General features: G+C 40.9%; 1 pseudogene; it reads right to left on the minus strand.

The window, feature by feature from the left end:
- Positions 1–466: 466 nt before the first annotated feature.
- Positions 467–25,493, minus strand: LOC127232916 (PRELI domain containing protein 3B-like; annotated as a pseudogene).
- Between the last annotated feature and the right edge of the window lie 1,622 nt (positions 25,494–27,115).

The following is a 27,115-nucleotide window of genomic DNA, read 5'->3' on the forward strand; positions in this document are numbered from 1 at the left end:
ATATATTACCTTAGCACTAATTTGTGCTTCAAAAAATATCATGTAAGTACCAAATCCAAACACCGGTTTCCAAGAGGGCAAGTTATTTTATACAAATTAAAGGCATTTAAAATCATACAATTTCTCTTTTTAAAGTGAATTCCTCAGGTAGGTGGTTCCAGTTCACAGCAGTGGGCAACTGTGTGGACTTGAAGGTGGCTGGCTTTTGTTCTGGTTGGTCCACAGCCAAATAGTGTTCCAGTACCTGACAGACGCTAAGATTCTTCCTAAGGAGACTCAAGATCAACATCAGTTTCTTCTAAGTACTTAAACAGCAACCACGAACAAAGCCGTGAATCGTTCACATGAACACAAGCCTTTCCAGCCAGCTCCCTCAAGCCCTTCCACCTCAGACGATCGCTTTGATTTAGAAGTTCTCCCTCTTTTGTTTTGACCAAAAGCCACAGCCTTATCCCAGCTCAAAAAAAAAAAAATTATAAAATCTACCTAAAATAGCTGTATCTTTCAAATAACAAATACATATGATGTCAGCTTGGAGAGTCCTGGGGGCCCTGTAGCTGCACCAATTTCTGTTGTCATTTTTCCACAAATGCTGCTGCAGCCGCCATTGGTGTCCATATGCCTCCTCTTGCTGATGCTGTCAATTCTTCAATCTCGACATTTATGTATCACCATTCCATTGCTTCTCAGCCATTGTTAGCGTTGGAAGATATAGTGCTTGCCATGAGTCCTTAAAGGTAGCTGCTGAGGCTGACCTCTTTCACGGTGATGATGGTTTCCTGGGTCAAGACCGTTTCCTCTGGGCCCTGGGGGTGTGGCTTGTATGTGAGCCTCTCGTGTACTGAGACCATATTTGTAAATGAGATGTTGGTGGACTTGAGCTCCATAGTCTTCTTTACCGGATCAACCACAGAATGCTCCTGCACATATGTTTTCGTCCTCGCTGCACCTATAAGAGACTTTACAATGGAAGGCAAGCCCCACTCCGTACTGAGGAGTCTGTGGCTGGGCAGTTTCCCAGAGGGATCCACAAGTCTGTCCAACACTTCAACGCCGACCACACACGGGTTCATGGGGTTTGGGTATTTCTGCATTGCAGCCATGGTAACCATTTCCCATGGGTGGTCAAAGATGTAAATATTTGTGTTTTCCAATGGTTTTAAGCCACCCCTGTGAGAGGGTAATTTAACCTCTAAAGAGAGTATGACCCACAGGTTGAAAACTGCTTCTCTAAGTCTAAGGCTGTGGAATCAAGCTTGGAATATGTGACATTCCACAGTGAACAATTTCTGGCCCTATACTGGGCCTGGCTGTTCGCTTAAGTAGATGAAGAGAGAGATTCAGACACAAAAGGATCACTGTTCCAATGCATTCTTGCACTGGTAGGAACTCCTCTAGGACTAAAGAGCCAGGAAAACACATATATACAAACACAAAGGCTCTGATTCAATTCTAGAAATAGATGGCATGTAGAGTTATCAAGAAAGTAGAAGTCATTTCGAAATAGCAGTGTCCAAGTACCATTCCCACGAATGGAGATACCCAAGGCTCTAAATTGTGAGTCTTTCTGTTACCAGGGAGGGAAGATGGAAATATGTCGGCAAGTTGTTTCTGCCTGTAATACTCCAGTCAGCCAATCCAGCCAATCACAAAATAAAATAAAGGAAAGTCAGCTCACCAGGACAGAAACTTCTCTCCACCATGTTTGGCAGGACTATGGGTAGACATAGACACTAAGATTCCAGGAAATGGGCTCAGAAGATAGGTAGGAAAGTGTTTGTCTCACAAGCATGAGGATCTGAGTTCAGAACATTGGCACCCACTTCAAATGCTGAACGTGTCATTGTGAACCTGTAATTCCAGTACTGGGATGGGGGAGTGGAGACAAATGGGTCTCGAAAGCTTGCTGGCCTGCTAATCTAATCAGTCAATAAGCTCTGGTTTCAGTGAGAGACCTTTCTTTTTTGTTTGTTTGTTTTGTTTTTTGAAACAGGGTTTCTTTGTAGCTTTGGAGGCTGTCCTGGAACTCGCTCTGTAGACCAGGCTGGCCTCAAACTCACAGAAATCCACCTGCCTCTGCCTCACAAGTGCTGGGCGATTCTATTTTAATAACAATAATAACAACAGTCTCTCTCTCTTTCTCGCTCTCTCTCTCTCCAAGAAGCAAGGTAATGCATATTGCTAATTAGATACAATAACTTGCCCTGTCCTCTGCCATTAGCATTTGACTGGGTTCTATAATTAGGCTAGAGTTTAGGGCTTTAAGAATTAAGTGATAAGGCTCTCTCAGCCTCAAGCTCCATTTCTGTGAGTATGGGAGTCCTTATGAAAAGATTTTCAAAGTAAAGAAAGTGTCCAACTTTTGATATTTTTCACACATACATACAATGCATTTGATAAAATGCAAGCTTCCTTTTCCCTGCACTCCAATCCCTTCCCTACGTAACCCCCTACTATTTATTCCTGATGGGAGATGCCCTTGTGTATATATGTTTCTCTTACTGGTTGATGAATAAAACACTATGGCCAATAAGGCAGGAAGATAGGTGGGACTAGGAGAAGAGGAGAATTCTGGGAAAGGTAGGCAAACATAGCTGCCATGTGAGCCACCGAAGGAATTAGAGGTCCAGACCATTCTCTGGTAAGAAAAGACCATGTGGAAATACTTTGATTAGTAGTTATGGCTTAATTAAGACAGAGCTAGCCAGTAAGAAGCCCTAGTCATTGGCCAGCAGCTTTATAACTAATATAGCATCTGTGTGTTTATTTGGGGCTGAGAAGATGGCAGGACCTGCCAGACCAGAAAACACATGTTTACATATTCCCTCCAAACTTAATGTGTTCCTTTTTACTTTTAAACCCCTGGGTCCACTCAGTGCTGTGTATGCGTATAGGTGTAGGACCTGAGGGGTATAATCTTTGAAGAAAACAGATTCTCTCTCTTTTAATGGCTGTCAATTGCCAATTGCTCCTGAGCTACAGGTGGAACTTCATGACCACCTCCATGCTCCATGCATGGATTTTATCTGGCACGATCTAGTAATGCTGTCACAACTTCTATGTGTTCATATGTGCAATTACCCTATTGTTAGAAATTGTCAGAAAGTACTACTCTTACACTCTTCTGAGATGATTCCTGCACTGTAGGAGGAAAAAGTATGATGTAGATTAGGGCTAAGAACTCCACAGTCTCTTACTTTCTACACATTGACCTGCTGTAGGTTGTGGTGTTAATTGTCATCTACTACTAAAAGAAACTTCCTTCTTGAGGGTTGAGAAATGTGCTATAGGCATAATTATAAGTCGATGGGAGTTGATTTAATACTATTTCATTAATGAGATAATATTTATAGGTTTTCCCTTAGGGTCCATGACCGATCTAACCACATATGTGGATAAAAATTTTGTTTTGGAACTCACAAATGTTTAGACTGATAACTGATATAGTACTAGAAATTTTATTACAGCAATGTGTGTGTGTCAAGCACAACATTTCATGTTTCCAAGGGACTTGCGTGGATATCAGAAACAGAAAGATAAGGTGCACAAACTAATGACCTCAGTTGTCTGGAACCAATATGGAGTGTTGTGGACTTTCTTTTGGACTCATGTATTCTAGACTTGGATCTGAAACAAATAAGCTTTAAGGCTGAAATCTTCAGAGGCAGCCCCCAAGAAGGCCAACACTCTCTTAGTCAGAGAACACAGACATGCACAGTGCAGTGAGACACTCATTGCTACTTTAGGTAACATCACAGGAGGAGAGGGAAGTCTAGGTTTCTCCATGATGGATCAATGAGTGCCCCCTCTCTGTTAGAATGGTGTAGTCAGAGAAGGCTGAGGAGGAGCTTGCTGGCTGGTTACTTGGAGGCTGTGTGAGGAGCTGGGGGTTCCCACTCCTGCCCAATGGTAATGAAGTGGCTTTTCTCTGCCATTTGTTTCTTCTATTGCATGGCAACTTAATTTAGTGGCTATTTACACTGTAGTAAAAATTCATAATACAAAATTACAATTTTAACTATTTTTAGTGGATAGTTCTTTAGCATTGAGCACATTGATGCATTCATCACCACCATCCATCTCCAGAGTGTTACATTTTCCCTAAATGAAACACTATCAATTAAACATTAACTTTCCGTGGCTTCTCCTCCCAGGCCCTATAAACCACCAATAGTAGAGATTTCCATACAAATGGAATTGTACAGTGTTTGTTTTGTGTGTGTGTGCCTGGTTTATTTCACTTACCATAATATCTTGAGAATTCATCTGTATTGGCAGAAATGTCACAATTCTCTTCCCTTTTAAAGCTGAACAATGTTCTTTTGTGTGTATATATATACATATATGCCTCGTTTTGTCCATTCATGCATTGCTAGGTACATCAATTGCTTTTTCCCCCCCTAACGAGTAGTTATAGTGACTATCTTTCCATTGGTCATCTGTATCTTATTTGAAGCATTATCTACTCAATTACCTTTCTCACTGATAAACTTGGTTCCTTATGGAAAATAATTTAAATCTATTGCGGTTTAATAAAGATCGGGATAAACAAACAGGCTGAATAGATGTTTATTCAGGGAGAAATAACTTACAACCTAGATCGATGTACACCAGCAAGTTCCACAGGATGCTCTCCTCTCCACTCCTCTCCTGCCAGCAAGAGAGCATTCCCTTGCTCCTCCTCAGACCTCCTTCCACAGGTCACTTCCGCTCCTGGCTCCACCCCCCAATGGGCGTGGTCAGTGCCACAGAAGGAGACAAATTGAATATCCCACTACATAAATCCAATCAGAAAGTGGTTGGTTAAGTCCCATAACGTTTGTATCCTCTCTAGTCCAGTGACCGTATCTTTGCCCACCAGTCACTGTTGTACCTTGCACAAATCACAGCTGGATATCACTGATAATTATTCTTCTCTGCTGGTGGTATGTATAACATCTTCCAACACTATGTAAGCTAGCCACTAGGGATGAACTTTCAGGGTTAGTACTAGCTCAATTTTTCTCTGTTCTATGACTCAAATATATGATGTCTTCAGCAATTGATTATTACTGTCAAGTTCTGTTATTTCTTCCTCTTCTAATGCTTGGGGTGTCTATGGGACTCCAGTGGCTAACAGCTCCAGAAGAGACAACTCATTCCTGAAATATGGCATTTTGTTTGCTAGCCTATAAAGGTCCAGTGGGGATAGTGTATCCCTGTCAAAAGTTAACTCCATTTAAACTATTTTTACTTATTTTTTATTTTTAAAAGAAATTTATTTAACTTTTATTTTATGTTCATTGGTATCAGATGCCCTGGAACTGGAGTTTCAGACAGTTGTGAGCTGCCGTGTGGGTACTGGGAATTGAACCTGGGTCCTCTGCAAGAGCAGTCAGAGCTCTTAACCCTTGAGCCATCTTTCTAATCCCCTAAACTATTTTTATGTGTATATATTTTAGGAGGCATCTAAGGACCTATCAAGACCCTGGGGGAGAACTTACTATTATTTGGCTAAGTGGATGTAATGTTAAACTGACTTCTAATGACATCATTATACCCATAGGTCAGTGCATCTCTTAGCTCTCACCAGAGAGGCATCTTTAAGCAGGAGATAGTGATCAATACAGACTCACAACTGGTCAATATACAGAGAATAAGAGACTGTGAAATGTTTAAGTCTAAATGGGACATCTATATCACGCTCTTCCTTCCAAGACTCAGGAATCATTGTGAGAAGGGAGATGGAAGATGGAGAAGGAGGAGGAGGGGGAGGAGGGAAAAGAGGAGGAGAAGAGATGAAGTTGGTTGGGTAGGGAGGTGAGAGAGGGTCTGGGAGAAATTTGGAGAAGGACTGAATATGATCAAAGTACCGAGTATGAAATTTGCAAAGAATTACTAGAAATTAATTTTTATAATTGGGTTCTTTTTTATATTTTAAAGATTCATTAGATATTCTTAATACTAATGCTTCATATGTGTTTGGTAAATATTTCCCCCAAATTACCTTTTCATTTGATAAATTACACCTTTTGATGTAGAAAGCTTTAAATGCTTTGTATAGTCAAATATATTTTTCTTTTATTGTCTATGCTTTTGGTGTCAGAGCCAGGAAATTATTGTAAAATATAGTGTCATTGGCATTTTTCTTATGTTTTCTAAAAATTTAATAGTTCTAGATCTTTTATTTTTATCTTTGCACTATTTTGAACTATTAGTATTTGTATGAGATAATGTCTTTTTTTCTCTATGTGTTTAGATCCAGCTTTTCTAGCAACATTTTAAATTAAAATAGAATTATATTAGTTCTCCTCCCCCTTTTCCTGCCTTCAGCCCCTCCCAGCTACCCTCCCCAAAATCCTCCTATTCCCCTTCAAGTAAACAGCTTTTTTTCTGTGATTATATTTGTTACCTACATAGATATATAAGTATATGCACAAATACATGTATATATACAACTACTGAAATACTTTTTGTAGTTTGTATACACATTGTTTCAAGGCTCACCTTATTGGACAACCAATAAGGTGGCTCATTGGATGAGGCTAATTCTCTTTCTCCAAGAAGTCAATAGTTGCCCATAGCTTTTTACCTAGGGATGAGACCACATGAAACGTTCCCCTTTCATGTTAACAGTCCACTGATATTCTTCTGGTATGGTTTATGCAGCTGTTTCTAGGAGAGACTGTTTCACAGCAGACATCCTAGTGTTCTGACTACTCCCTTTCAGTGACATCCTCTGACTCACAGATGCAGAACTATGATGGAGATGAATGCACTGGGGCTAGGTTCCCCACAATCTGTTGATCTCTGCATTGTATCCAATCATGGCTTTCTGCAGCAGTCTCCATTTGCTGTAAAGAGAGATTTCTTTAATGAAGAGTGGTGGCTACACTTCTCTGTGGGTATAAGGATACAAGGGAATGTGCTAACAAAGTGGCAATAGTATATTCTTTCCACGACCTCACTAGTCCTCCTGGAACCTAGGTAGATTTCCAGGACCAGACATGATTTCCTTCCTATTGAGGTGGCCTTTATTTCAATTAGGCAGTTGGTGATTGCCACAGACATGTGACTTTTTTTAAACAGAGTATTGTTGGCATTTTAGTTGGATGTCATTGCAATTTCTGGATTCTATAATATTCCATCAAGCATTATGGCTGTTTTTAAGCCAGAATCACATTACTCTAATTACTACAGCTTTGTAGTAAATTTTTGGAATCTGAATATGTAAGACCTCTAATTCTGTTGTGTCTTAAGATTTTTGTCTATTTGGGCACTCTTGAGATTTCACATTAATTTGGGGGTGGGCATTTTTACATTTGCATAATCATCTTCGGGGTTGTATGAGAGTGTACCAAGCCTCTGGCTAATTTTATAAACTATGGACATCTTAACGATAATGAGTTTTCCAGTGTAAGCATGGGTGTCTTTCCACTCTTTTGTGTTTAATTTCTTTCACTGTTATTGTACAGTTTCCAATGTCTTTCATTTGCTTTCCCAGTTAAGTTTGTTCCTAAGCATGTGGTTCTTTTCAGTGCTATGGGAATTGCTTCTTAATTTCATCTCTGGATTGTTCATTTTAGTACATAGAAATAGAAGCTGCAGGCTTTTAATCATAGCCCTAGGGAGACTAGGGTAGGAAGAGTGACAGTTCAAGGCGAGCATGGGCCAACATATGAGACACAGCAAAATCTTTATTAAAATATGAAATTGTGTCACTAGTTAAAATGACTTCTTTTTTGTTTTCTTTATGATTTTTGTTCATATTTAGTTGAAGGTGCAATTGATCTTTTCAAAATGTCAACTCTCTGTTTCTTTGATCACAGACATTAATTTGTCAGTTTCTGCTGCTGCTTACTGTTATTTATTGTTCATGTTTCTCTACAAAGTTTGCATTTTGTACTTTTTCTCTTAATATCCTGCTTCCCTGATGTTCAGTCTTTTGTTATTTTCTTGTGACCCTTTTGCCTCTTCTCCGTTTCCCTCCTCTTCCCTTCCCTCTCCTTCCCCTCTTCCTCTTCTTCCCTTCCCCTTTTGCCCTGAGACAAGATCTTACTGTGCACTCTAGGCAGTCCCCAGCCTTGCAGTCTTCCTTCCTCCTTCAGCAGCATCTGTCTTCCTTTTGTGATGCAGGTGTTTTTGGCACAAATTCCCCCTCTTAGAACTTCTTTACTGTGGTTTTGAGACAGTGTCGTACTACTGTGGTTCCGCCTGGATTCAAAATGTGATCGTTTTGCCTTAGCCTGCCAAGGCTAGGATGACAGATTTACGTCACCATGTCCAGTTCAGAACTATTTTGTTGTTGCTTCCTACAGGATTTAATGTATTTTGTTTTCTATTCTGCTTAGCTCTAAGTTTTAAATTATTGGCCACTCGGGAGAATGTTGCTTGATTTCTGCACATTTGAAAGTTCTTTTCTACAATTCTCAAATTTTAGATCTTTGTGGTTCAAAGATATACTTGAAATGAGTTAGATCTCCTTAAATGTGTCTACTGCTGTTTGGCCTTACATTGCTCTACTCTGGAGAATATTTCAGTGCATAGTGTTAGAGTATAGTCTGCATCTGTCATTTCTTTGTTTATGTCTGGATACTGTTTTTATTGCTGATAGTAGGGTGCTGAAGTTCTGTATTTTATTTAGGTTTCTATTGCTGAGATAAAACACTTCTACCAAAAGCAACTGGGAGAGGAAAGGGTTTATTTCACATTATAGCTTACGAAGAAAAGTCAGGGTAAGAACTTGGGACAGATACCTGGAGACAGGAACCTGAGGGAGGCCACAGAAGAATACTATCTACTAGCTTGCTCCCCATGGCTGCTCAGTTTGCTTTCTTATACACTCCAGGACCACCTGGAGTGTTGCCCAGCGACAGCATAACCCACTGTGGAGTAGGCCCTTCTACATCAATCATCAGTCAAGAAAACACCCTCATAGGCTTGCCTACAGACCAATCAGATAGGACGTTTTCTCATTCAAGATTCCATTTTCTCAGAGGACCCAAGAGTGAGTCAAGCTGGAGATAAAGATGGGCCAGTACTTGCACTGTTACACCTGTGTCCTCCTTTATATCTAACATTTCTTGTGTGTACTTGAATACTCTTAACACTAAGTGATACATATTTATCATTGATGCTACATTCTCTACCCTTCATAGTTACATGATAACCTCTTCTCGCTCTTTTAATAAAGCACATGTAAAATATAAAGTCTGATTCATCATATATAAGTCTCCATGGAATCACTTTTTTTCATGCCTTCACCTTTATTTTATGTGTCTTTTCAAACAAAATTAGCCTCTTTAGAGGATATAGATTTGGCCATGTAGTTAATCCATTTAGCTGGTTTTGTTTCTTTGAGGACAGTTTCAGAACTTTTTACTGCCTTTTTTGTGCATAGTTTTTTGATAGCTTTGTGCAGCCTTTCTTCCTGTCTTCCTCTTCTGCCACTTGTCTCTGTGGTTTTGTGGCCTGGAGAAGTGCTAAGCTGTTTCCACTCTCATTTGTTTATCTGCTGTAATTACTTTGTTTTTACTGTGCAACTCACATTTGAAGATTTTGTAGTTGTAGTATATGTTTAATCTGGTCACAACTTAGCTTTGGCTTCATTCAAATATTATAGAATTTTCCACATACAAATCATTTTATGTGATATTTACATCTTTTTATATGTGTATTACTATACAACTTGTGTCTATAATTAATTATTGGACATTTTGACTTTTATGCTTCATACTAGAAATTAGAAAGTTTTACATACTGCCATTATGGTAAAGGTGAGTGTTCTGAATTTGGTCATGAATTTATCCCCCTGTCTCTATTAAACTCTCGTGTTTTGACAGATATTAACTGTCCCCTGACATGAAGGCATCTACAATTCTTATTTAATGTCATTGGTGTGCTTACTCATACTTTGTTGCCAGTCTTTTAATAGTTGCACATTTATTTTTTTATTTTTTAATTCATACTTACAGATTCTGGGGAAATTTCAATGAAATGCACAATGAAGTCCCATATACTTTCTGTCCAGCCCTCTGGATGCCAAATAGTATTTTACATGACTATAGTTCAAATCAAATCCAGGATACTGGTATAGATGTAACTATTTGACCCATGGCCTTCCATGTTCCACTCTAGAGGGCACAGGGATCTAGGAACTCCCCTCCAAGCCCCCTTTCCCTCCAGACACTGCTAGGAATTACCTACATGTCACTCACTGCTCTCAGAAAGAGCTGAGTCCCCCCTGCTCCTCCCTCCCACCACACATACATACACCATCTGGGATTCAGTGACAAGGACTGCAGGCACTTAGCATAGATCACACACTAACTAAGCCTTATGCCTCGTGATATAGGCTTTGCCCATCCCCTGGGAACTTTTAAGAATGGGTATGTTTGTTGAGACTGAAGCCTCTTCTTTCAGACCTCCACTGTACCACTCATATGTAAAGAAGATTCAGCTCAGCTCTTTTCTCTCCAACCTACTCCCCTATTTCCTATCCCTCCCTAAAAATCTAACCCTAACCCAGAGAAATTTCCTAAGACTTTTCTAGTTACACTTGCATTTATTTTTATTGTTTGTGTTTATCTGTATTAATGAATCAAGTACAGCTTTGTAGATTTGCATAGTTACAAATAGGAGTCTCAATCATATTGTTAGACTAAAGATCCAAGATCCCCAGTATTTACTTTTCCCTAATCTTACCACACCCTCCACACCCATCCCTTAGCCCCTAGCAGCTACTAAGTTGATTTCTATTTGTGTCATATGCCTTTTCACAAACATCATATAAATAGAGTCATATGGTAAGCATTTCCCTCATCCTATGTAATTTTCGTAAACTTGTCCATATCTATAGTTTGTCCATTTTCATTGTGGAACACTCCAGTTATTTAACCCACCGAGGGCATCTAAATGCTTTTCAGGTTTTAATTTGTTATGCATTGCTGGGAGAGGTCATTCTGTATGTTTCTCATACTGGTTAATAATAAAGCACTGTTGGCCAATAGGAAAGGAAGATAGGAGGGACTAGGAGACAAGGAGGAAATAGGAAGTAGTTAGGAGGAGCCAAGATGCAGGGTCTGGAGAGAGCTGGACGTCAGCCGCCTCCCCGGTAAGAGAAGGCCATGTGAAAATACATAGATCAACAGAAATGGGTTAATAATTAAGGCAGAGCTAGCCGATAAGAAAAAAGTAACAGGGCCAACAACATTGTATCAAATACAGAGTCTCTGTGTATTATTTGCATAGCACTGCTGAGCATTTGTGTGAAAGACGTTTAAATTTTCAATTCTTTGCTTAAGATGCAAGTAGGATACATCCCTTTTGCCTTTGTTTTACTTTTCCTTGGCTTTCTGGGGATAAATATCCCTGTGCGGCTCAGGCTAGCCTTAAACTCTTAAACCCTCCTGCTTCTGTCTGCACTCCACAGATTGCTCCAGCCTTGAAGACTGCTACATTGTTTTCCTGAATGTACCAGTTTACACCCCACTACCTGTACACAATCATTTGGTCATTCTCCTTTTCAATAATGTTTACTGTATACCTGTGTTTAAAGTTTAATTATTCTAGTGGGTGTTGTCTTAGGGTTTCTATTGCTGTGAAGAGACACCATGACCCCTGTAACTCTTACAAAGGAAAACATTTCATTGAGGTATCTTGCTTACAGTTCCAAAGTTGAGTCCATTACCTTCATGGTGGCATGCAGGCAACAGGAAGTGGTATGATTCACTGGGCAGTATCTTGAACATACATAAAACCTCAATGCTCACCCCACAGTGACACACATCCTCCAACAAGGCCATACATACTCCAACAAAGCCACACCCCCTAATAGTGCCGCCCCAAAAGTAAAATGTTTTAAATGACTATAAAGTCAAAGTTTTCAATTTTATTCTTTGTGGATTTTTTTATGGCCAAATATAAGAATTCTCTGCCTAGTGTAGATTCTGAAGACTTCATTCTTTGGATTACCTCTAAAACTTTTGTAATTTTGCCTTTTGTGTTTAAGCCCATGGTTCACTGAACTTAGCTTTATATAAGATACATAAAAGTTTTTCTTTCTTTCTTTCTTGTTGCTAAGTGAGAAAGCAATCCCCTAAACAAGTTTCCCGTGTTTAGGAACTCACAGAACTCAGCATACCCGGCATGCAATGGATGGGCCGCACCCTGGGGAAACCCCCTTAGTCATTCTGTCAGGTGCCAGATAAGTTCTTTTTTTTTTCTCTTAACTTTTAATTTTGTTTTTGCCTATGGATGTTTGATTACTTCATTTGTTTAAAAGACTATGTCTAATGATTGCACCATTTTATTTATTTATAGAATATTAATTGAGGGCTGGATTAATGACTTGAAATCAATCCTTAGGGAGCATACAGTGGAAGGAGAGAAACAACCCCTGTAGGTTGCTCTCTGACTTTCACACAAGGGACATGGTGAGATGGTGTACCCACACCACCTCACAATAAATATGTGAAAATTGTTAACTGGACATCTATGTGCCATTCCATTTCTGGGTTTTTTGTTCTATTCCACTAATTTGTGTTTTGTCCATCTTTCTGCTAGTGCTGTCTTTTTAGTGGAACTACAACACAACACCTAACACCGAGAATAGAATTTCCTTTCATTTTATTCCCTTTAAAACCTGCCTCTAGGGGCTGGAGAGATGGCTCAGCTCTTAAGAGCACTGGCTGTCCTTCCGGGGGACTCAGATTTAATTCCCATCACCCACATGGCTGCTCATAACTCTCTGTAGCTCTGGTTTCAGGAGACAAAGCACCATCTTCAATGGATAAAGCGCCATCTTCAGGCCTGTACAGGCACTACATGTATGTGGTGTACAGACATACATTCTCAAACACATAAAATAAAGATAATAAAGCCCCCCACCCCACATACACACCAGAAACAAAACAAACAAACAAGCAAAAAACTACCAAACACCCTCCTCTATTTTGGATCCTTTCCCCATGTATGCAAAATTTACAACAAACTTGATCTACAAAAATAACTTGAACTTGATTTCAGCAATAATATTGAGTGTGGTGTATAATAAGGCAACAAATTATTAGATGACATAATGTACCACACATTTCATAGAAATGGAAGCAAGGATTTAGAAAGTTTCCATCAGTAAGGAAATGATAAATATTTGTTCCCAGAGCTTAATAAGCTTTTCTAGATTCCCTCCATACCTCCCTTTGCTCAGTAATGGCTGACCACAGGAGACGTTCACCCATCACCTGACATTCTTTAGCACATCACTCAATATTCTTCCTTAGCAACTACCAACCATAGGCTGAAAAGGAAAAACTCTGACTCCTCCTTCCCTCTTTCATATTTCGACCTTATAACAATCCCAGCTAGACAGGCTCTTACACGAAAGGCTGGGTCTATTTACCTTCATTCTTCCTGGATAAAGCTTGTACTGTTGCTGAATTGTACATTCCCTTGTCTGTCTTTCTTTCTCACTGGGTGTGAACAGAGCTTAGTGCGACATTCTGAAGGCAGGTTTTTTCTTTTAATATTTATTTTAATTTTTATTTTACATATTGATCCCAGTTCCCTCTTCCTCCCTTCCTCCCTCTTCCCCTCTCTCCCCCCCTCACATGCATCCCAACCACCCTCTCCTCCCATCCCTCCCCATTCCACATGTAGGGTGATGCCATCCAGGAGGGGTCATGTAAATCTGTCAAGTCATTTGAAGTAGGGACTAGGACTTCTCTCCTGTCTCTAGGTTAAGGGAGTATCCCTCCATGGAGGATGTGCCCACAAGGTCCTTTTGTGCACCAGGGATACATCCTGGTTCCACTGTCTGAGGTCCCTTAGACTGCTCAGTCCTTCTGGCTGAGACCCATGTTCAGGGGGTCTGAGTCAGTCCCATGCTGTATTTCCAGCTATCAGTCTGGGGGCCATTAGCTCCTCCTTGTTCAGGTCAGCTGTCTCTATGTGTTTCTGCAACCTGGGCTTGTCCTCTCCCTCTGCATCTGGATTCTAGTTCGGCTCAGTGTTTAGTTGTGGGTGTTTGCTTCTGTTTCCAACAGGTACTAGATGAGGGCTCCATGATGGTGGATAAGTTAGCCACTGCTGCTGAGCTTGCCTCCTTGAGCTGAGACTTGAGGTATGCAGGCAGCAATATGCACCTGAAGCCATGAGTCATCCGTGCACGGTGCCACCCTGAAGTTCTCCAGGAAGAATAGGTAACCTGAGGAAGGACGGGCTCACCTCAGCTCAGGGTTTCCAACTGAAGATACATTCTGGAGGCCGATGACTTGCATAGCAGGTTCTCTTCCTACAGCCTGGCGTCCTTGGTCAGGATGTGAGAACCCAGTGTAAGAACTTCCTCCCGGCAGTCCCTGCCTGCTGGATCTTTGACCCCCTATCGCCAGGAGTCTGGGAGCAGTTCTGGTTGAACCCCCCCCCCACCCTTCCCTGGGAACTCCCTGGATTGGCCCGGATTCTAGCATCCTTCTGTGAACTGGCCCCAGTGAGAGTGCTCCTGGTACTCGGATACACACCTACACCCCCACAATGAGCCTGCCTTCCCCATATCCTGTGCCATTCCCTCGCACTGTTCCAACACTCTGGCTGAGCACCGGAACAGAGGGGATACCCAACAATGCTGCCATGTTTGGGGAATTATCTGGACCTTCTCTGAGCACGCTAGACCTGCTTATACATGCAGGACCATCTGAATTCCTGCCTGCCTGATCTCTGACCCTATGTCTGGCCCTCTGTTGGAGATCCACGCCCAGCTATAGATTCACATTCCACAAGGGACCAGCCTGAGTCCCTACCTGCCGAATCTTTGACCCCTTCACCCAACCTCTGTTGGAGCCTGACCTTTGAGCACCATCACAGTGCCCCACCGTGAGGAGAGACCTAGAAAGCGTGGACCACCCAGAGCTACAGACATCGAACTTCTGACCCAACTAGGTACACCAGGAGAGTAAGAGAGAGAGAGAGTTGTACAGTTAAGAGCACTTGATGCTCTTGCCAAAGACTCACAGCATGGCCAGCATTCTGGCTCTGTTTGTGGTAATGGCACTCTGTTCTTATCCAAAGCTGGAGTGCAAGAGAGCCATCTGGCACAAGGAGGGGAAAAGTATGGAGTTGGGTGAGGAACATACAGTGAATGGATTTGAAGTTAATTAGCTTATAAGGATTAGCTTCATTAAGGGGAAATTCTCATGCTAGTTTGGGTCTTTAACAAAGGTACCCAAAGGGTAAGGTCCCACCCTGGAATATTCCAACTCACTAAAATGCAAATTTCTTTGAAAGGAAAGAGCCTAAAAGTGGTACAGAAGGGGTTCCCTACACAAATAACTAACTGCTCTAGCAAGTGTATTCTCAGATCTAGCTGCTGGGTACACAGAGATCTTTGGTTTTAGGGAGCAGGTTAATGTCACATTGGCAGAAGAACTTTGCAGCATTGTCTATGGGCACTTGTTTTGTAGGCATAAAAGATCCAAGGTGAGAAGTGGGTCATGAAAGCTCATTCCAAAGCTTCAGAAAGCTACTGAGGTCAAACAATATATGGTAGGATCCTTTCTTACAAGAAGATCCTGGGATGCCATGGCATGAAACCATGCTGGAGGTCCTGGGACCATGGGATGTCAGTCAAGGAAAACTGTAGATACTGTGTGCATCTGACTCAAGAGAGAGGGCTAGCTAAACCCTTCAGAACACAGATGTTGGACATGATGATGCAAGACATCATGTTTGGCCTGACCCTTTTGTAATAAGCTCTGTGCCATTGAATGTTGGATCTCATGTTTCATTTTCACAAATGCCCATAATAAAGAGACTGCCTTGCATCCAGAAGAGACTTACTTTTCTTGTTGCTGGCACTGTGAAGACTTGAGGGATTTAATAATGGGAATGAATATATTTTGTATCACAGGATGGCCATGAACTCATGGAGGCCATAGGTACAATGTTTGTGATTGGGATATGAAATGTCCTCCATAATGATTGTGTTTAAAACACTTGGCCCCAGCTAAGCAGACTGTTTTGGAAGGTTGTGGAACCTTTCAGAGATAAAGCCTTACAGGAAGAAGTGAGTCACTGCACACAGACCTTAAGGTTTGGAAATCAGGCCCAACCTCCTATCTGCCCTCTGCTCCCTGACTACAGTTGCAGTGACCAAATGCCTCATGGTCCCACCTCTATTGCAGTTAAATAAGGATCAGGATAAACAAACAGGCCAATAGATGTTTATTCAGGGAGAAATAACTTACAACCTAGACAGATGAACACCAGCAGGCTCCACCCGATGCTCTCCTCTCCACTTCTCACCAGCAAGAGAGGGTTCCTGGTTCCTCCTCAGACCTCCTTCCACAGGTCACTTCTGCCCCTGGCTCCACCCCCCCAATGGGTGTGGTCAGTGCCACAGAAGGAGACAAAGGGAATATCCCACTACAATTCCCCTTTTAGTCTAAAGAAAAGGTTTAGGCTTGATACAAAACTATACAATAGATATCAATACTTTGTTTTAGAATGGATTTTCATTTATTGATACAATTTAAGGTAAATCTTGTGATATCTATATTTCTCATTTTGTTTAGGTATTGTGTTTATATAGGTCATTTAGAAATGTAATGTATAATTACAGATATTAGATAGTTACCTATGAGAGTCAAAACTTAAGAGTTAAGTTACTTAGGTTTTCAAGATGTATTTGAGATGGATAGGCATTCTTCAAACCTTTCAAAGACCTACAGAATATGGAATTTAAAATGGTTTAGGGTTTTTCTTGACAGTGAGACATAACTGCTCCTGGCAACACCACCTGCATCAGAAAGGAAGATGGACATTGAAGAAACTTGTTATGGAGTTTACTTCCAATATGGCAAGACTAGCCATTTGGACAAAATACTGCTCTTGTCTGGACTGTTTGACTTTATGTTGTATAAACTGGACGTGCAGGACCCACAGAAAAATGACTGCTGATTCAAAATGGACATTGCTACAGAGTTCCTGCTTCATGGAAGAGTCTGACAGACAGTTTGCAGAACACAGAGAAAAGTGACTGACAAACTGCCAATACAAGAAGACAGTTTAAAGTTTCCTGCTTTGCTGAAGAGTCTGCCAGACACACTATGGCCTATGGGCTGAAGATGGAAGATTACAGAAGAACTTCAGGTGACTGACAAGGCAAGATGTCTCTGTCATTTCTAGAGTTTATATATTATCCTTCTGTGGTCTTTGAGGGAGTTGAAGACAAATAGTTATGGTTATGGTTTTCCTTGGTTAGGATTAAAGATAAGTTACATAGACTTTAGACTCACAAATATAGGATAGATGATAGAATAGTTTCTTTTAATCTTGCTAAATGTTAACGGACTAAATATTGTTAACTGTGATTCTTATTTGATAACTGTTGTGTGATATATTCTGCTATGTTAAGGTTAAAACCCTTCTTTTTATTTAGACAGAAAAGAGGAGATGATGGGAGATGTCATTCTGCATATGTTTCTCATACTGGTTAATGAATAAAGCACTGTTGGCCAATAGGAAAGGAAGATAGGAGGGACCAGCAGACAAGGAGGAAAGAAGAAGTAGGAAGGAGGAGTCAACATGGAGAGTCTGGAGAGAACAGAACCGCCGTTCCTCCACTCTCTGTAAGACCACGTGGAAATACATAGAAATGGATTAATACTTAAGACAGAGCTAACCGATAAGAAACTAGTACTGGGCCAACAGCATTATATCAAATACAGAGTCTCTGTGTGTTAATTGGGGCTGGCGCGGCGGCGGGACAAGACCAGGCAGCGGGAGGAAAAACCTTACTCCTTACACACCTCCATGCCTAATCTGCCAGGGAGGACTGCATCCCTTCTTAAATTACAGGTCAAAATAAACTGGAGTCCTTTAAGAAACATCCTGTCAGGTATTCGATAACAATGACAAGAGAAGTAGCCAAGCTATTATTCTTTGATTTATCTCACCAACATTTTGGAGTTTTTAGTGTATGGGTTATGAATATTTTTAATACACTAACCCTTAAGCATTCCATTTGTTTGAAGTTACCTTTAACATCTTTTTTTTTTTTAAATTGTTCCACCCATTTGTTGGCCAGCTGATTGTGTGTGTGTGTGTGTGTGTGTGTGTGTGTGTGTGCTGGTCTCACATTGCTTGATCTTACTTATTAGTCCTTGGAACTGGCTAGCCCTAAGCATATTTTTCTGATGGATTCTTAGAGGCTCTGTGCAGACAGAGGCAGGGTGCATAGTTTTTCCTTCTTATTTGTGTTTCTTATTTTTTTCTTTGTCTTATTATGGTATTTGGAAACACATGTTATTGAAGAAGAGTGGTGTGCCAGACATCTTGGGTGTTAATACACTTCCATGTATCACAGGGCTTGTATATTTCAGTGCTTATATTTTACCTGCCTCTCTTTACTGGTTTATTGGAGCAATGCATTCTGGTAAGAAAGCTCTCCTACATTCTAAGAGACTGGAACTTTTGCTGGTCCTTCAGCCAGAGTTAGTGGCATAGCCTGAGGTCACTTAAGACAAGACTGCTATCCTACTGTGGGTTTCTCCTGTTTGTATAATGTGACTTAAAGAGAGTAACACAACAATTAACCTTACTTACCTTGGATTACACATATAATCAACTTTACAATATAAACCAGTACATAGCTGTAATCTTAAAATATGTACTCTCCCATGCCCCAGGCCCAAAGTAAAGCATGTGTATCATTTTTCTGAAAACATAAAAATAGACCTTGAAAGCAATCTTATAAAGTGAATAACCACCATAAATGTTACACACAACATATGGATATTGCTTAATAAACAGTGATGTTTGTGATACTCATTGTTATTTGTGTCAGTTGGACTCGATGACTTGATCTTTTAAAACTCTGATAAAGGCTTCTGTAAATTATCCCATTCCTTCCCCCCATGTGATGCTTTCTACGCTGTTCAATGAAGACAGAGCTAAGTCCTTCACCAGTGACAGACATAAAAGCAGATTCACAAGAAATCACAGATTCAGACCCACACAACAGACAGACAAGAGAAGGAAGACAAAGGGAGAGAGAAATAATGAATTCAGTTCTGGGCTCACTCTTGTTAAGTGACACCAAGGAGAAGTACTTGAATCTCTTTCCTTAATGAGACACTGATGTATCATTATTGGTGATGCAAGTTTATTATTAATGTGTTCAAACTGATGGCAGTTTATTTTCTCCTATAAACTTAAAAGGATTTGTCTAGTACAAAAGATCATTTAAAAATATTTATGGGATTACATTATACATGAATACTGACTAAAAGCTATATGAGCACATGAAAAATGTGCATAAGTATCTTGTAATATTGGTGCTCTGAGAACAGAATTTACACTGTTATGTATCTCATGATATGTTTTTATTGAAGCTGAATTTTTAAAATAAGCTGTACAGTGTTTGCTTGGGTGTTCTAAACTACATATTTTTATATTGAAAATAAGATTTTTATTTTATTATGTATTTTTAAAGATTTTATGTATTCATTATGTATACAGTGTTCTGCCTGCATGTATATCTGCATGCCAGAAAAGAGCACCAGATCTTATTACAGATGTTTGTGAGCCACCATGTGGCTGCTGGGAATTGAACTCAGGACTTCTGGAAGATCAGTCAGTGCTCTTAACCTCTGAGCCATCTCTCCAGGCCTCCATTATATTTTTTATTACCAGTTGGCATTGGCCATTTAAAGACTTGATCAATACTTTAAAATTATTTAACAATATGGTTGTACAATTACATGCCAGCATTCAAGCAATTGAACAAGAGTGGAGAAAAATCACATTGGTCCTTCTAACTCCTCCATGAATGTTCTATTTCACACGAAAGATCCAAACATTAGCACAGTAGCTCTACAAGATCCTGCCTACATTCTGGGCTTCTTTAAGTAATTCAATATAGAGGGTTGCAATTCTATTTGCCATCATCTTTATTTTTACTTAACATAGTATTGAACAATATATGAAGTATGTGTTTGTTTTGTCTTTTCTCTCCTCACTAGAATGCAAGTTACACAGAAGCAAAGACTGCTTGGATGATCTGTCATCTGTATTTTAGTGTCGAAGACCTGAAAACATTTAGCAGTGCCATTGTTTTGCACCTAACTTCGTGGATTTGCAAAGGAATCACAGTTCAAGCTTGGTCAGGCTCCTTATGTTGTTCCAGATGTAAGGACTCAGGCATTACGCCGGCCTGCCCCTGTCACCTGGCAGAATGCACTCAGGCAGTACTCTGGTCAGCCCAGGGTTCCATGAGTATTAGTCTGCACACAGGTGCAAAGGACCCCTTTAAAAGACAGACCCCACCCACTTACGATCTCTTTGTGCTCTTTCGCTCTTGCTCTTCTCACCTCTTTCTCTTCTCTCTTCTCTTCTGTTCCCGGTGTTTCCATGTCTCTTTTCCCTTCCCCCTCATTCCTCCTCCTAAATAAACTTCTCACTTAAGCTCTGTCTGCCTGGCGAGTTATCCTCCGCCTTAGTCACCTTCACCTACTATGCTCTCCCATGTGGCCCCTACCTTGGGACCCCCATGAGGGACACCACCCCCACCCCCTTCTCCAGCTTTATCCTATGACTGTAACAACTTTATCCTATAACCTATAACTTATAACTGTAACAAAAGAACAACACCAGATCCACCTGGAAAGCTGTGGTTTGAATGAGAGTGGCCCCATAGTCTCTTCTATTTGAACACTGTCCCCAGCTGGCGGGACTATTTGGGAAGAACTAGAAGGCGTGGCCTTGTTGGAGGAGGTGTGTCACCAGGAGGAGGCTTTGAAGTTTCAAACCGCTCACACCATTCTCAGTTAGCTCTCTCTGCCCCTGCTTGTTGATCCAGATGTGAGCTCTCAGCTACTGCTCCAGTGCCTGCCTGCCTGCCGCCAGCCATGATACTCATGAACTCTAATCCCCTGGAGCCACGAGGCCTCCGTTAAATGCTTTCTCTTAAAAGTTGTCTTGGTCATGGTGTTTTGTCACAGCAGTAGGAAAGTAACTGGGGTAGAAAGAAGAGAGCATCAAGCTGGGCAGTGGTGCACGCCTTTAATCCCAGCATCTGGGAGGCAGAGGCAGGCAGATCTCTGTGAGTTTTGTGAGTTTGAGGCCAGCCTAGTCCACAAAGCTACACAGAGAAACCCTGCCTTAAAAAAAAAAAAAGACAAAATGTAGGAAAGAGAGTTACCCAGCATACACAGCAAAGAGCAGGATCACATGCTCAGAGTGCCCAGGCTATATTCACAGATGTCAGAAGACTCGGATGAAATAATTTCCTTTTCTGTCTCCCACAGGAAGCAAACGTCTGGAAACAGGACCTGTTTAAAACAGTTACTGAATACAGTTGGCGAGGAGTCTCAGAAGGGAGAAGCCCAGTTCTAGCTGTGAGAGCTTTCCATCCACTTCTACTCACTTCCTCTTCACTGGAGCAGAAAAATGATCACTGTGAACTTAGAGCAGTTGATACATTTCCTTTCCAACTGTCTTCCAGGCAAAAAACATATTACCTAGGACAGGTCTGAGTAGCAGAATGGATATCGTTTCCAAGGATGAGTTTCCTAGAAAACTGCTCAGGAATTTATGATTGCTTTCTCTTCACAAGAAAATAATGTTTGAATGTTGGATACTGTACACAGCCTTTAAAAGTCTAAGTTACCTATATGTTTGAAATTCAACCTTAAATGGCATTGTTAGAAATTTTTTATAAGGTGCTGGAGAGATGGAGGTTAAGATAACTGACTGTTCTCCCAGAGGTTCTGAATGCAGTTCCCAGAAACCACATGGTGGCTCACAACCATCTTTGATGTGATCTGATGCCCTCTTCTGGTCTGCAGGTAAACCTGCAGACAGAATGCTGTATACATAATATAAATAAATAAATAAATAAATAAATAAATCATTAAGAAATTTAAAAATGTATTATGCAAAATTATCTGCAAAAGAATGCTCATCATTGAAGTATTAATTACACTGAAAATAACAAAATTATCAATTTAGAAAACAGATTACAATACATTCACAAAATGGAATGTTATATAGTTACACATGAAACAAAATTTTTAAATAATATTTGTATTAATTAATTTTGTAATGGGACCTGGGCACCTGGAATTAGTTTATTGGTAGTTTTCTTGTTGTGGATATTTGATAAGTGGTTGTTTGGATCCTTGTTTGATATGACCCAACTTGTTAGCTTGAGAACCAGTAGAAGTATACTTGGTATTCAGTCTTGGGGCCACTCTCTGTTTGTGGCTTGTGTATGGGGTATCAGGAGTGGTCTCATCCTAGCTAGACATAGATGCAACTCCTGAGCCTTGGATCTAACCCTCTGTATGCTTAGAAGATGAATTTTGTGGAGGGCTCTCTGTGTTCTGCTAGTGGCCGTTAGATAGCAGGGATGACTCTGGGCTGGACTTCATGCAGTGGTAGTGCTGTGTGGGGGAGTGGAGGCAGTGGCTGATAGGCAAGGGGCTGGGAAAATAGATCTGAGTGACCTCCTAGCGTTTTAATTGGTCTTCTCGTGTGCCAGGAGAGGAGGTAGAGGGGGTGTCTGTGCGGCTGGCAGGTGATACAATGGGCAACCTACCTGGGATTTTTATTGGTCTCCATGAGCAGTGTGTTGGATGATAGGCAGGTAGGTTGGAAAGTGGGTCTATCTATTTTGGTTTCTGGAACAGACACCATGCCTGAAAGATATATGGAAATAAAATTAAAATGAAAAAGTGGCATTCTCATAGGTCTGTTTACAAAAATGTCTCGAAAGTTTTCTATTTAAATATCAACATCAATTTGCACAAGTTAATCTAGAGAACATAAATAAAATTTATCACAGGAAGAAAACCAATTTGTTCCTAAAGAAAATGAATATGCTCCATGTTCAAATTAAGAAATGCATTATCTCCATCTTCATCATCATCATGCCTAGGCAGTAATGGTAAGACAATGTTCTTCTGATTAATAAAGAATCTAAAGAATATGGGAAACATTTCCAAAACTGTTACAATGTTACTTTTCTCATTGCTAGAGAATGGAGTCATAGATTCCACTCAGCTGGGGCTGCCTTGTCTGGGGCTGTCACTCAGAACCCTCCTAAGAACCTTTCAGCACCTCTCCTGCCCCTCACCTGCAGAGTGACTCCTCAAAACAACCCACAAGCTAAATAGGAGGAGTTTGGAATGTGTTCAGCATTAGCTCTAGGCTCAATTTCTGGCACCTAAATAAATAAATAAGACACAGGGAAACACTCTTTAAAAAAATTATTTTTATTTTATGTACCTTGGTGTTTTGCTATGGGTGTCTGGTCCCCTGGAACTAGAATTACAGAGAGTTGTGAACTGTTATGTGAGTGCTGGGAATTGAACCATGGTCCTCTAGAAAAGCAGTCAGTGCTTTTAACCACTAAGCCATCACTCCAGCCTGAAACACTCTAAATATAAGTGGGTAAATGAAAAATCATATAATAGACCTGCATTGGCATAATCCAAATCTCCAAACACGTAATTACTATAGACTATTAATCTGTATTTTAGACTTAGCAACTCAGTTTCCACAGAATCATGGCTGAACCCACACTATTGAACTAATTATTCACTCAGATGCACTGAAGACTCATTTATAAACTCAGAGATAAAGATTATTAACTTTAATTTAAAAGTTTCATTCTCTACATTTGTTTCTTAGGTCTCAAAACCATTGGTTAACCATAAACAATATTCTTTTATTATTAATACAGGAATTAGAAACCATTCTTTCATTCATTTAGTAATTCAAACATTTATTTATTGTTTACCTGTGTTTTGCTGGATCCAGTGGTAGAGGCTGATTCTTAAATGGCATACAAAACTATGTAAAATCCTTATTCCTAGAGTTACAGCTATTAAGAGCTGTGATACATGCCTCAAAGAAATTCATAAAATGCTATGAGCAGAAAAATGAGGTAGAGACATTTATATTTGGCTTTATGTAGTTATGATTCTTAATTGTGAGTGACAGAAACTCAAATTTAGGTTAAAAAAAAACAAGCACAAGTAGGACTATAATACTCTGGATTTTCTAGAAATCAGGGCCTGGAACAGGAGCTAAATTGTTGACAATTTATTTGGGAAGTATAAGCCCAACAAAGGCGAGGGGGAGGGAGTTAGAGAAGAATAGAGAGGAGGAGCTGTGATAGAAGGAGCTGTGATAGGAGGAGCTGTGATTGGAGGAGCTGGGATAGGAGGAGCTGGGATAGGAGGAGCTGGGATAGGAGGAGCTGTGATAGGAGGAGCTGGGATAGGAGGAGCTATGATTGGAGGAGCTGTGATAGGAGGAGCTGGGATAGGAGGAGCTGGGATTGGAGGAGCTGTGATAGGAGGAGCTGTGATAGGAGGAGCTGTGATAGAAGGAGCTGTGATAGGAGGAGCTGTGATTGGAGGAGCTGGGATAGGAGGAGCTGTGATTGGAGGAGCTGGGATAGGAGGAGCTGGGATAGGAGGAGCTGGGATAGGAGGAGCTGTGATAGGAGGAGCTGGGATAGGAGGAGCTATGATTGGAGGAGCTGTGATAGGAGGAGCTGGGATAGGAGGAGCTGGGATTGGAGGAGCTGGGATAGGAGGAGCTGTGATTGGAGGAACTGGGATAGGAGGAGCTGTGATTGGAGGAGCTGGGATAGGAGGAGCTGTGATGTGGAGTATCAAAGGGAACTGTGATGTAAAGCATTCTCTTGCTGCCGGGAAGAAAAACAAGGCCATCAAATAGATGAGTTGGCAAGACTTCCTGGGGATGTTTCAATGACATTATTCTTCAGAACAATCCATGTGACCTAGAAGGAATGAAGAGTCTATGTGATTCCACATGTCCTCAGCGTGCTGCATCCAAGCACTAAAATGTTTAAAGTGTTTAGGAGTGGAGTAAAGGACCTGCTACATAAGCTTGATGTGAGAAACGTGCAGGGGAAGAATGGCACTCTTGGGTGCTATTGTCTACGAGGATGGAAAGCAGTTTCTGTTGGTAGCAGGTGCTGGAGAAACATATGTTCGTTCTAGAACAGGGCAGTGATTCGCTGAGGCTGAAGAAAACTGGTAGTGACGTTATCTAAAGGTGTGTGGTGAAAACCGCTCATCAGAATGTGTGAAGGAAGTGAAGGCTTCAGAATGGAAATCTAATGGAAATCTTGGACACTCAGGGAAATTAATTTGTGCTCTTCTGATTTCTATTTGTTTGTTTAATATCCTATTCATTCAGGTAATCAACATAAACTTCTGGAGGTTCCGTGAGCTTCTGTAGATAATTAGGGCAAATGCTTCCTTCCCATCAGAGATCAGAGGGAGAAAGCTGGGTCACATTACTAAATTCCAAGCTCCTTGCCGGGAATGGAGCTGCAAAGATTTACCATAGCAAATGATTCTTTTGAGTGACTGCCGAGTCACTCTGTTGCGTCGTCCACTGTGCAGCTTTCTGACTTTTGCTGTGAATCGGGACCGGTGTTTACGTTTCTTTCTGTTCAGCTCAACATGCACTGCCCGACACATCTCTGCATACTATGGCATTTATTTTTCTCTTTGGGATATATTTCTAAAATTATATTGTCGGGGCTGAAGATGGCTTCAAGGCTGAGTGCTTACGGGTCTTGCAGAGGACCTGGGTTTGGTTTCCAGCACTCACATCAGATGACTCATAATCACCTCTGACACCACTTCCAAGGGATCTGACACCCTTTTCCTCATGGTCATCAAGCATGCAAGTAGAGCACAGATTTATGTATAGGGAAAATAGTCATTGTGGTAGTTTGAATGTAGTTGGCCCCCATAATCTCACAGGGTGTGATACTGTTAAGAGGTGTGGCTTTGTTGGAGTGGGTATGGCCTCATTGGAGGAAATGCATCACTTTGGAGGTGGGTTTTGAGGTTTCTTATGCTCAGGATACCACCCAGTCTCTCAGTTGACTTCCTGTTGCCTGCAAGATGTAGGATTCTCAGCTATTTCTCTAGCACTGTGTCTACCTGTATGCCTCTATGCTCTGCATCATAATGATAGTGGACCGAACCCCCAAAACTGTAAGTGAGACACCCCAATTAAATGTTTTCTTTATAAGAGTTGCCATGGTCATGGTGTCTCTTCACAGGAATAAATACACTCATACACATTACAAAAAAAAAAAAAAAAAAAAGAGTAATCTGTGTTGGCCCATACCTTTAATCCCAGCACTTAGGACAAGAGGCAGGTGGCTCTCTTGTGAATTCTTGTCTTAAAAAAAAAAAGACAGAACTGTAAGGAGTAAGGTTTTTCCTCCCGCCGCTGGTCTTGTCCTGCCGCAGCGCCAGCCCCAATTAACACATTGAGACTCTGTATTTGATATAATTCTGTTGGCCAGGTACTAGTTTCTTATTGGCTAGCTCTGTCTTAATTATTAACCCATTTCTATGTATTTCCATGTGGACTTACCAGCGAGAGGCAGCTGGCGGTTCTGCCTTCTCCAGTCTCTCCATGTTGACTTCTCCTTCCTACTTCCTCTTTCCTCTTTGTCTCCTATGCTCCTATCTTTCTTTCCTTTTGGCCAACAGTGCTTTATTCATTAACCAGTATGAGAAACATATATACATAATGGCATCTCTCATCACAAAACCCCAGCTCACTAGTTTTTACTGCCCATGCTAACTATCCTTACTTTGTACTAATATCACTGGAGACTCAGAGCGGCAAAAGCCTGGCAGTTTACTTCACAGCTTTGCAATGTGGGATTTCAGCTTTGAGTGAATGTGGAGAACAGCTTTTAAACCCTAAGGCCAGCAAAATTGCCACTCTTTTTGAGGAACCAGAGAGGTGCTCTTACCTGTCAGCTAGGTCTTATCTTTCTATTTGTTGCTTACATGTGTCTCTTTTCAGCAGCAACAACAACAAATCCATGACTTCACACCTCTACATTCTACATCCTAATTATCTTAAAGCTTATTAAGTGCATGACCTTGCAGGCAAGCATGAATTGTAACTCTAATTGTCTACTGTAAACTTTAGTTTGGGTATATGAGATGATGACTAGCAGTGTGTGTGTGTGTGTGTGTGTGTGTGTGTGTGTGTGTGTGTGTCTGTCTGTCTGTCTGTCTGTCTGTCTGTTAGGGGGATATTTAGACTAGCTGATGTTAAGGGGTCCAGC

The sequence above is a fragment of the Phodopus roborovskii genome, unplaced genomic scaffold (assembly GCF_943737965.1).
Source record: "Phodopus roborovskii unplaced genomic scaffold, PHOROB, whole genome shotgun sequence".
In the NCBI taxonomy this organism is placed as follows: Eukaryota; Metazoa; Chordata; class Mammalia; order Rodentia; family Cricetidae; genus Phodopus; species Phodopus roborovskii.